This window comes from Littorina saxatilis, linkage group LG9 (assembly GCF_037325665.1).
Source record: "Littorina saxatilis isolate snail1 linkage group LG9, US_GU_Lsax_2.0, whole genome shotgun sequence".
NCBI classification, from domain to species: domain Eukaryota; kingdom Metazoa; phylum Mollusca; class Gastropoda; order Littorinimorpha; family Littorinidae; genus Littorina; species Littorina saxatilis.
In genome coordinates this window covers 5938795-5948427 of record NC_090253.1, presented here as the reverse complement: position 1 = coordinate 5948427, position 9633 = coordinate 5938795, and the positions used below count along the sequence as shown (strand labels likewise).

The following is a 9633-nucleotide window of genomic DNA, read 5'->3' as shown; positions in this document are numbered from 1 at the left end:
TGACGCATGCGTTATTTCTGCGTTTTTCATGCGGGGATGCGTACGGCCTCGTGACACATTCGCTTCGCGCGCGTTACTTTTCGCCAACTTTTACGCAGATTGTCGCATTCGAAACGACTTCACCACGCAGTGTTTAGCACGCATGGATTCAATGAAAAGGTGATTGCAATTTTTGTTTTTCCTAATTTTATACCGTGGGTTTATGCATTTACTTCATGAAATAATTTATTATATTTTATGTTATTAAAAAATATTTACTTTTAAATTTTGGTTATGAATAGTTATTCTTCTTCAAAAACTTCTTCTTTTTTTTTTAGAAAAAAAATTGCATAAAAACTTTCAATCCGTTATTTTTCAGTTTATCTTAAGACAGTTTCGGTTTTAAAAAAATTGCATTTAAAAGTTTAATAAAAATATTTTTATTTTATGTAATGGTTTTCCCATTTAATTTTTATTTAATCATTTTGTTATTACTAACATTTATTTGCTTAATTGTTATCCTGATTATTTTTATCTTAAAATAAATATGATTATTTTAATTTGTATTATCATTATAATTGTTTTAGCATGTAATATAATTATTGTAATGGGGATTTGGTATTGTTGTAGGAATCAGCTTTCCACAAAATAATGTCGTGGAAAAATCTAGGCAAAGCATAATAAAAATATTATATGAACAGAAAAGATAACTGAAATCTATATGAACACCCATAACAAAACGATAAAAACATTTAAAAAATTCAGATTAAACAAAAAAATGTAAACTAAAGTAACTTTGAAACTAATTATCTACTCAAAATAAAGGCTGATGTTAATGGTTACATAAAAATTGTTCTCAGCATATTTTCATTTTATTTTATTTTGCTTTGGAAGAAAATCTCTATGAAAGTTCAATTTCAGGGGAGACAGTTACCTTGACTGAAAAGAGCAATTTATTGAAGTTATTTCCCTTGTCTGTCAGACAATCTCCAACTTCCTGTTGGCAAGAAGTCTGTCAAATCCACATTGTATCGGCGTTTTTTTGCTTTTTCTTCATATTGACTTGTATTTTTGACTTGCTTATTGGATGCAAGGTAATCTTATCCTTCTCTCTGAAATGAAGATTGACTTCTTTCAAGAATAGGTAAGTTGATCAACTGAAGGAAAGATTTGGGAATTTGAATTTTTGATAGCTCGCGGCTTCGGCTTCCGAGTTTGATGGCAGAGAGAATTTCTCACACTTTCGATTTTTTTTTCGCCTAGAAGAACACTGTTCTATTCATTCATGTTTGTTTTGTCTGAAAGATGGATGAATGAACTAACTTTTCCAAAAACATAAAGTTGATTGATGCAGTGGTTTGTTTTTAAGGAGTTGTGGAAGAGTGAAAATACCATCCGAATCCCGATTCGCGGGTCGCTCACGGCACCATAAAAACTGAATTTTCGTTTATCATTTTATGTCTCATTGTCTGTTTCTTGGTGAACTTTGGTTGGTTCCTAATCTGGTCGAGTCATTGCGGCAGCAGTTGTCAGGAGCTTTAGTAGTAATACTAATAGGCTCTTCATTTTTCTGTTTTTTTTTAATTTGTATCTTTTTATTTTTCCACAGATGTTCAACTTTCAGTTCCGCATACTGACATAGACTCATAGTCATAGTGGAATATTCTGTGTCTGAGTCTCGGAAAAGAGAAAAATTACCCTTGTTCCCGAGGCATGCATAGACTAGAGAGGCAGGCAGAGGCTGTGTCAGCGTGTGCAGTGATAAAGTTGAAAAACAGATTTGTTTGAAATAAAAATAAAAAATACATCACAGAGAAAATTAATATACTATTTAGTGAAATTGAGATGCTTATTATTAATAATTAATATTCCAGTTTTGATGTTTGCGTGTTACTGTTACTGTTAGGTTTGGGAATCAATGTGATCCTATTTAACTTCCAAGTATTTATTTTTTCAGAAAGCTTTGACTTGAGTATGACGGTGCTCACTGCTTGTTTGAACTGAAGGTGAAGAAAGCTGAGATGGACAGTGACCTTAACACCGCCACCGATGCCAGTAACGCAGACTGTCGTTCCGTCCCGGCGAGGTGAAGATGAACAGGTATGGCTCGATAGCAATGAGTGTCTCATTCAGAGTCATTGATAGTGACACTGACAGCGTCTTTTTGTTCTGTGACTTTGGCTTAGTTCTTTTAGTTATAACCAGATGTGTCAAACAAATTCAGCTGATCTCTTTTACTGTTTTAGTGAAACAAATGTATTGTTTCCAGCAAAGGGAAAAAAATCGGGTGGGGGCGGTTGGTCAATTTTATTTTATATTTAAATTTTTATTTTATTTTAATAGTTTTATTGATGTTTGTTTTTAATTAACACAGGCATCTCATTGATGAGAAAGTGTGAACTGTGTCCGCGGGATGCCAGAGAAGAGTAACTTTTCATCCAAAGTCTGCAAAATTGAATTTAAAATTTAACCTTTTTGATGAATATTTTTGAATGAATACAAAAAGTTCTAGTGTTTGGAGGAAAAGTTAAGGTCAGTTCAACTTTAAACAAGGATTTTTAGTGTGTGTTTGTTCTTCTGTCTAAAAAAATAAAAATCTGCTTGAAGTAAATACACACAAAAATTTTCATCTCCAACTGCTGAGTCCCTACATCTTTTTACCCCATCAAATGCCACTCTGTATGCCCCTTTAAAAATTGATTATTCCTCATCTTCTCCTGAATTCAAAAATATAGAGATGTCACGTTTACTTTGAACATTTGCTCAGATTGTTTTTTAGTGCTGATGGTTTCTTTTCAGGCCGACAGATTGTCTAAAATATGTATTGCTTCATGTAAATGACTTTTTGTTCTTCTTTTCTTCCATTCAGCGGACACAAGACTACGAGCAGAGCAGAGCGGCAAGATAAACATCAGTTCTTGCTGCTGGAGAAGGTTCTACAGGAGCAGATGGACCTGATGCGACTAATTTAGTAATTGGTCGCCAAAGAATCATGGTGGAGCCAGAGCCTGTGCTACTGTTCGATGGAGTCATCTTTTTACTGTTGAGTGTGGAAGATGTTGAAGGCACATGATGGATCTGTCGAAGGAGTGATCACTGGTAGGTGGCTTTGAATGCTATTGTTGAAGCAGACCAGTCATGCCTGTGCTATTTTCCCCAGATAACTGTAGCAAGATCTTGTGAGAGTGACATGTTATTGTTAGACGCTCTTTAGGCTTTAAATGTTACCTTGAGTGTGTGCTTTTTGGAGGATGCCAGATGTCATCACGGTTCACGGGTGTATCTTAACTGTTCATCAGTTCTCAGTCATGACCAGTTTCCCATTATCCTGGGAATTCATGCAAGGTTTATGCGTATTGGTCACATTTGTGAATTTAACCAACACATTTTGATGATAAAACTATGCTTATGGGTACGCACAATGATGGGCCTCTTTTTCTCATGTGGGGTGCGGAAAATGCATGCACCACTTTGTTTTCTGTGATCATTGCATCTGTGAGAAATAATGCAAATATTGCTCTGTGGCCAGAGCTGCCATCTGCTAGGTTTTCAGGGATGTAACAGAAATTGCTACGCTGTTTCCTCAAGTTCAAAATTGCAAGTGCTACAGTCAAGCAAATAATCACAAACATGCAACAGTGCCTTCTTGTGAGTTCTGATTCTCACTTTGTGTAGGCATCGGATTATGGGTCAGAAAAAAATTGTCCACACTGAATAGTATCACGGTTGACGCTCTCTTCTAACTATGTTTGTGCTTTCCAAATGAAGATTTGTGAGATAGTATTGAATGATTGATGCAGGTCACCTGAGGTGTGTGATTACATTTTATGACAATGCTACACTCAATCACCATTTGCTCTTCTGAAAACTTTTTTTTTTAAAGCAAGTGCGATTATTGATTTTTTGTTCCAGGTGACAGTATGATGCTTCCAGATTGAATTGTTTGTATGTGAAGAAGAGCTGTCTGAATATTTGATTTTTGGAATTCAGTTGGCTTGTTTTGTTTGTTTCAGATCCATGACCATGAGCTCGGTGTGGTTGGTGGACATGAACTAAAGACGACTACTGATGCTGTGATGACGAAGGTGTTCCATAGGCTACACGGTTGCTGACAGGGGGCTCTGGGGGAGGGCAGGGAAAGAGACCATGGTGTACGCTGCGACTAAAAGCCATCGACAGTGAGTTGTTTTTCATAATTTGTAAAATCATCCTGGTCCTTTTAGGAAGAAGATAAAATCCATGTCTACAAAACAACAAGTTATTTCTGTCTCAAATTTTGTTCTTTGGAATCAATTTTAAATTTGCCATGTTTCACATGTGAATGATAGTTGTCAAAGCTTTTACGCTTAACATTAAATTGCTAGAAGCCAAGTTCCTGAGCTCATTTGTCAGTGTCATGGATTTTCGACTACATACGAAATAAGGATGTTAGCAAACGGTATGATGTCGTCACATATGCGTCTGCACGTCACAGTACATGTATTATGAATTTCCGAAGGCCCCCAAAGAAAAAGTCATAGTAAAGGTAACTTTAACCACTTGACTGCCTTATGACGGGTATACCAGTCATGCGCTTGTGCAGCCGCAGCGCCTTAGGACGGGTAAACCCGTCTTCTCCGTTCCGGGATTTTCCAGAAATGCTACGTCACTGCTGACACACAAATAGCAGCCAATGGCTTGGTAGGATACCTCATTCTCATGAATAAACATAAATGGTGACGCGGTTTTGCGTTTGAAGGCTATTTTCGGCCTTGTCGACAGGGTATGGGAGAGAAATCTCGACTCGTCAAAATGGCTAACGGTGACTGTCGACCGGGCCCTAGTAGGGAAAAACAAAGCCGGACTGACGCTACAGGCGGTGCAAATGATTATGGATACTGACAGGGGAAGGGGGAGATCTTCTTTCGGACAATTCGTTGGAAACAGGTAGATGACAGTGATTATAATCCTTTCTTGGAGCGAGCAAAACAGCCACCTGTGTTTGATCCACAGGCACCGGAAGATGCGCCGGGCTGATTTTTCAAAAGTTCATATTTAAACATCATTATAAGCCAAACTAATTATCATTTCCATGATTAGACACTAAAAACAGATTCTTGGTTCAATTTCCTTTAAAAACAACATAGGTTTTACTTACCTACCTACTGCCAGTTTGAAGCTAGATTTTTTTGTGAATTATTACACCCCAAACTCCAATATTCCCTGGCAGTCAGGAATGCACATACCCAAGTTTTGATTGGCAGCGAAAGGGTTAAAACAAATATTAGGGTAGGTATTTTTTTTTACTTCTCTTCTACAAGGATTACAATGTGTTGTAATTTCCTCACTCAAGTATAGTTGGTGTGTTGTAAAAGCGTATGGTGTGTATGCAAGTTTGTGTGTCTGTATGATTTTTAGCAAGTTTACAGGCGTCAGGAAATAAACTTGAGACTTTTCTCAAATCAGTGATAGTTGTTTGATGATCTAAGTTCATGTTATTTTTTGTTTTGTCATGCAGAGGCTGTTCCGTGAAGCTGTACGGGTGCCACAGGTCAAGACCTTGAAGACGGCCGTTCAAGACTGGTTTTTGGAAGCCTGTGATAAAAGAAAGAGACAACAGGCCATGGAAGAGCCTTCATGATTTGGTTTGCAGTAATTGAACTTTGTAATCTCTGTAGGCTTATTTACAATGCTAGTTGCAAAAATTTGATGAATATAAGATTTGACTCGCCTGAGAAATTGCTAGTGAGTAATTGTATTTCACAGTTCAGGTCTGTGTGGCTGATGGGTAATGTACAGAAGAGTCTGGGGTTTTGTTGGACATTATTTAAGCTAAGCTTTAAACTTCACACTCTTCTACAGATGATGTTCAGACATGATGTACCCTTTTAGGTTGTGTCAGAACGACAGAAGACTAAACTGGAAGTGCTCAACTACCATTACTATCAGTGGAGACGCATGGATGCATTTGAACTTTTCTTGTGGGTATCCCATACTAAAAATATAGAATACATGATTCTGGAAAAGCTGTTCAAGGGCACTTACACACTATATTCGATTTTTAATACACGACTCAAACCTTCAGGCTAAATTAAAATGAATAAAATACAAGTATAAAGAGTTCAGAAAAGAAGAAAACAAAAAGTGAACAAATAGAAAGAAAAGGTTTTAACAATTCCTTGTCATTTATGGGAGTCGAACGCAAACAACCTAGGCAGCTTGAAGGAGACAATGCATGATGCGGGTTTTTGTTGTTCTTTATTATTTTTTGGAGTTGAGTTGAGAATTTAGAAGCGAGACTAGAAATATACTTTTTTTTTTTTTGCTGTTAAAACCGTTATGATTGGATTTCTATAGATGTAAGTCTTGGTGCACCTGATAAAAATTTAGCCCTTGAATGCAGGCAGTGTAAGGTAAATGAAGCAAAGTTCTCTCCGAAACAGCAAAAAAAATGCATTTCAATTATATTGATCCTCGCCACCTTATTTTGTTTGCTGAGCAGCTGGCCGCTGGAGACTTGTCTATCATTTTGTGAGTAAGCTGCGTGTTTTACATCCATTTTGAGATGGCAAACCTATGTTTTACGCAGTCTGATAAGTTTTTTTTAATTTATGAGTTTTATGTCATGTTTTTTTTTAAATTTATGAGTTTATGTCATGTTGGTGTGCTTATACATATCAGTGGAGAAGGGGCATTGAATAAGTGTTTCTTTTTGATATCATTGTTCTGAATTTTGACTATTAGCTGGCATTTTACCTTTTGTTTCATTATTGTAGTTGTTACTTTTGTGTAGTGAAACTTGATAACTCACTGCTGCCCATGTCTAGGTTGTGTCAATTGTTTTTTCTTCACTGAACGTACCACTGATTATCAATGATGACATCAGGGTTTTGTTCTGTTTTTTCTCTGGCATTTGAATTTGCTTCAAATCATTGTGAACTTTTTTTTTCCATGCAAAGTTACTGGTATATGTGAATATGTTAACACACTTCAAATCAAAACCTGAAATGTCTCCTTTTTAAAAGTAATTTTTTTAATTTCTTTTATTTAAAATTAAATGGTACACATTCATATGATTGTCTCCCTTTTTTTCCTTTTTTTTTTTTTCCTTTTTTTTTCTCTCTCCTTCTCTTATTTTGTTTTTTTCTTTCTTATTCTTCGGTTTGTTCTTCCTTTTATCTTCTTATCCTCTTTCTCTTGCTTGTTCCTTGTCCCAGTATGCTTTCACGCCGCCCCATCTAATTATTTTGTGCTCCATCCACATCTGAATTTCGTTCAGCTGCCTTGTCCGAAATGTGTGTGGGGCACATATGTATGTTTAATGTCAATGTTCATGTTTCAAGTTCCTTGCTTTGTGAATTGCATACCAATGTTTTATGCAGTCGTGATAGATTCTAAATGTATGTGTTATCCTAGTTTGGTGTACATTGACTGGATTTCGATCCCTGGAGAATGGGCATTAACTAAGTGTTTGTTTGTGATATCATTAGTAATCTGAAGTTCAACTATTAGCTGGCTTGTAGAACTTTTTTTCTCTTTTTGTTGCTGTTCTGTATTCAAACATGTTGATACAACTCACTGCTGCCTATGCCTAGGCTGTGCCAATTATTTATTTATTTGTTTACATCAATGTGATATAGTGACGAGTGTACATCAAAATTCTCTCTTATAAGTTATACTGGATTCTTCACTGCATGTACTACGGCGTATCGATGATGACTATCAGGGTTTTGTTCTATTTATTCTTTGTTCTGCCAATTTGAATTCTGCTTTGAATAGTATTTTGATCATTTTTGTTTCCGTGCTGCTGGTATGTCAAAATGCAGTGAAATTAAAACCTGGAAGTCACAATGGCAATAAGCGAGATTCAAATCTCTCCTTTGTTTTAATCAATTTATTTGACTGCATTTTTGTTTTAGAACTTGTACATAATTATGATCATCTCTGTTATCGAACCTGCACGCTTGACCTTTGTCTTTCTGGATCAATACAATGTTGTGCACTGCCCATTATTTGTTTGTGAGTGCGTAAAGCGGTTGTGTGGTCTGCGTAAAATTGTGTAGGTCAATCGTGACATCTGCGTGGAGAGTGCGTCAAATGCGTGAGAATGCGTAAAGCAATTGTGACATCTGCGTGGAGAGTGCGTCAAATGCGTGAGAATGCGTACAGCAATTGTGACATCTGCGTGAAGAGAGCGTAAAAAGCGCGTAATGCCTGAGAATGCGTCAATAATTCGTGACATCTGCGTGGAGAGTGCGTAAGATGATCAGGACATCTGCGTCAAGAGCGCGTTAAATGCGTAAAGCAATCGTGTCGTCTGCGTGGAGAGCGCGTTAATAGCGTGAGAATGCGTAAAGCAATCGTGACGTCTGCGTGAAGAGTGCTAATTTGTCTTGGTGTCAAATAAGCGTGCGCTGGAGGTGCGTATGGTCTGCGTAATCTGAGGGAAAACGAGTGTGTCACGCATGTATTTCGCTTTGCAAAATCGCGCGCGTTACGCATGCGTCCAGTGCAGTTGTTACGCAGAGTTTGGCGACTGCGACACGCATTCGCTGCGCAAAATTTTGCTGGCTGGGGGATTACAGGATCTTTTTCGTGCGCACTTGGTCTTGTGCTTGCGTGTACACACGGGGGTGTTCGGACACCGAGGAGAGTCTGCACACAAAGTTGACTCTGAGAAATAACTCCGTCTCGCCGAACGTGGGGACGAACTGACGCTGACAGCGGCCAACTGGATACAAATCCAGCGCGCTACCGACTGAGCTACATCCCCGCCCACAACACTTCTAAATCATTTCTTCTGTCTTCCTCTGTTCCTAGCTGTTGGTTGTTTATGTGTTGTTGTTGTTGTTTTAGATTTCAAGTCAGGCCCTTTCTTTATCGGTAGATTTTGTTTGATTTTGCTAGACCTTAGTGTTCGTTCTTTTTACATTTTCTCTTGATATTATCCATTTTATTGTGAGTTCTTTAGCTTTTAAGCTTTATTTCTTCTTTCACTTTTGTAGTATTTTTCTCTTTCTGTTTCAGCGATATTTTCCCTTCCCATCTCCCAAAGTTCCCCCACCGCTCACACCGACATACCGGCGCAGCGGCCTTGACGACACAGGAAGCACACAGTCGGCAGTGCGTAGTGATGCAGGGAAAGTTATTAAACTCACCGCCAGGAGGTCCGGCCACATCCTGCTGCGCCTGTGCAGACGGCCGCTGGGCGGCGGTGGTGTCACGTGACAGGGGAGAACGGATGCTGGTGCCAGCACAATGGAGGAAGGGGAAAAGAGGGAGGGGGGGGGGGGGGGGAGAAAGTCTATGAAGAGCTCGTGGTCATTGTGTTCCTCTTCCACGTGCCCGCACCGGGTGCAAGACTCTGTCACCCACCTCTCTCTGTGCCTCCTTCCCGCACTGGCCTTTCTCTGCATGTACTCTTCCCTTGTTCCCCCTTTTCAGTCAGCATTTCTATGTCTTCTGCCCTTGTTCTTTCCTGTGTTTCTGTCCTCTCTTCTAGTACTCTTTCGTGTCTCTCTGCTCTTCTTCCCTTGTTCTTTTTCGTCTCTCTCTCTCTCTCTCCTTGTTCTTTTTCGTCTCTCTCTCTCTCTCTCTCCTCTTGTTCCGAGTCCTTTCCGTGTTTCTCTCCTCTCTGTCCCCTTGTTCTTTCCCGTGTCTCCTTTCCCTTCGCTT

At 38.6% G+C, this 9633-nt stretch overlaps 1 long non-coding RNA gene across 1 annotated transcript; it reads left to right on the top strand.

Annotated features, from left to right (window-relative positions):
* Nucleotides 1-1855: 1855 nt before the first annotated feature.
* Nucleotides 1856-8531, top strand: LOC138975140 (uncharacterized). The gene is made up of 4 exons (XR_011458523.1): nt 1856-2079; nt 2849-3078; nt 3993-4157; nt 5477-8531. It is a non-coding gene; the product is annotated as an uncharacterized lncRNA (long non-coding RNA).
* Nucleotides 8532-9633: the final 1102 nt, after the last annotated feature.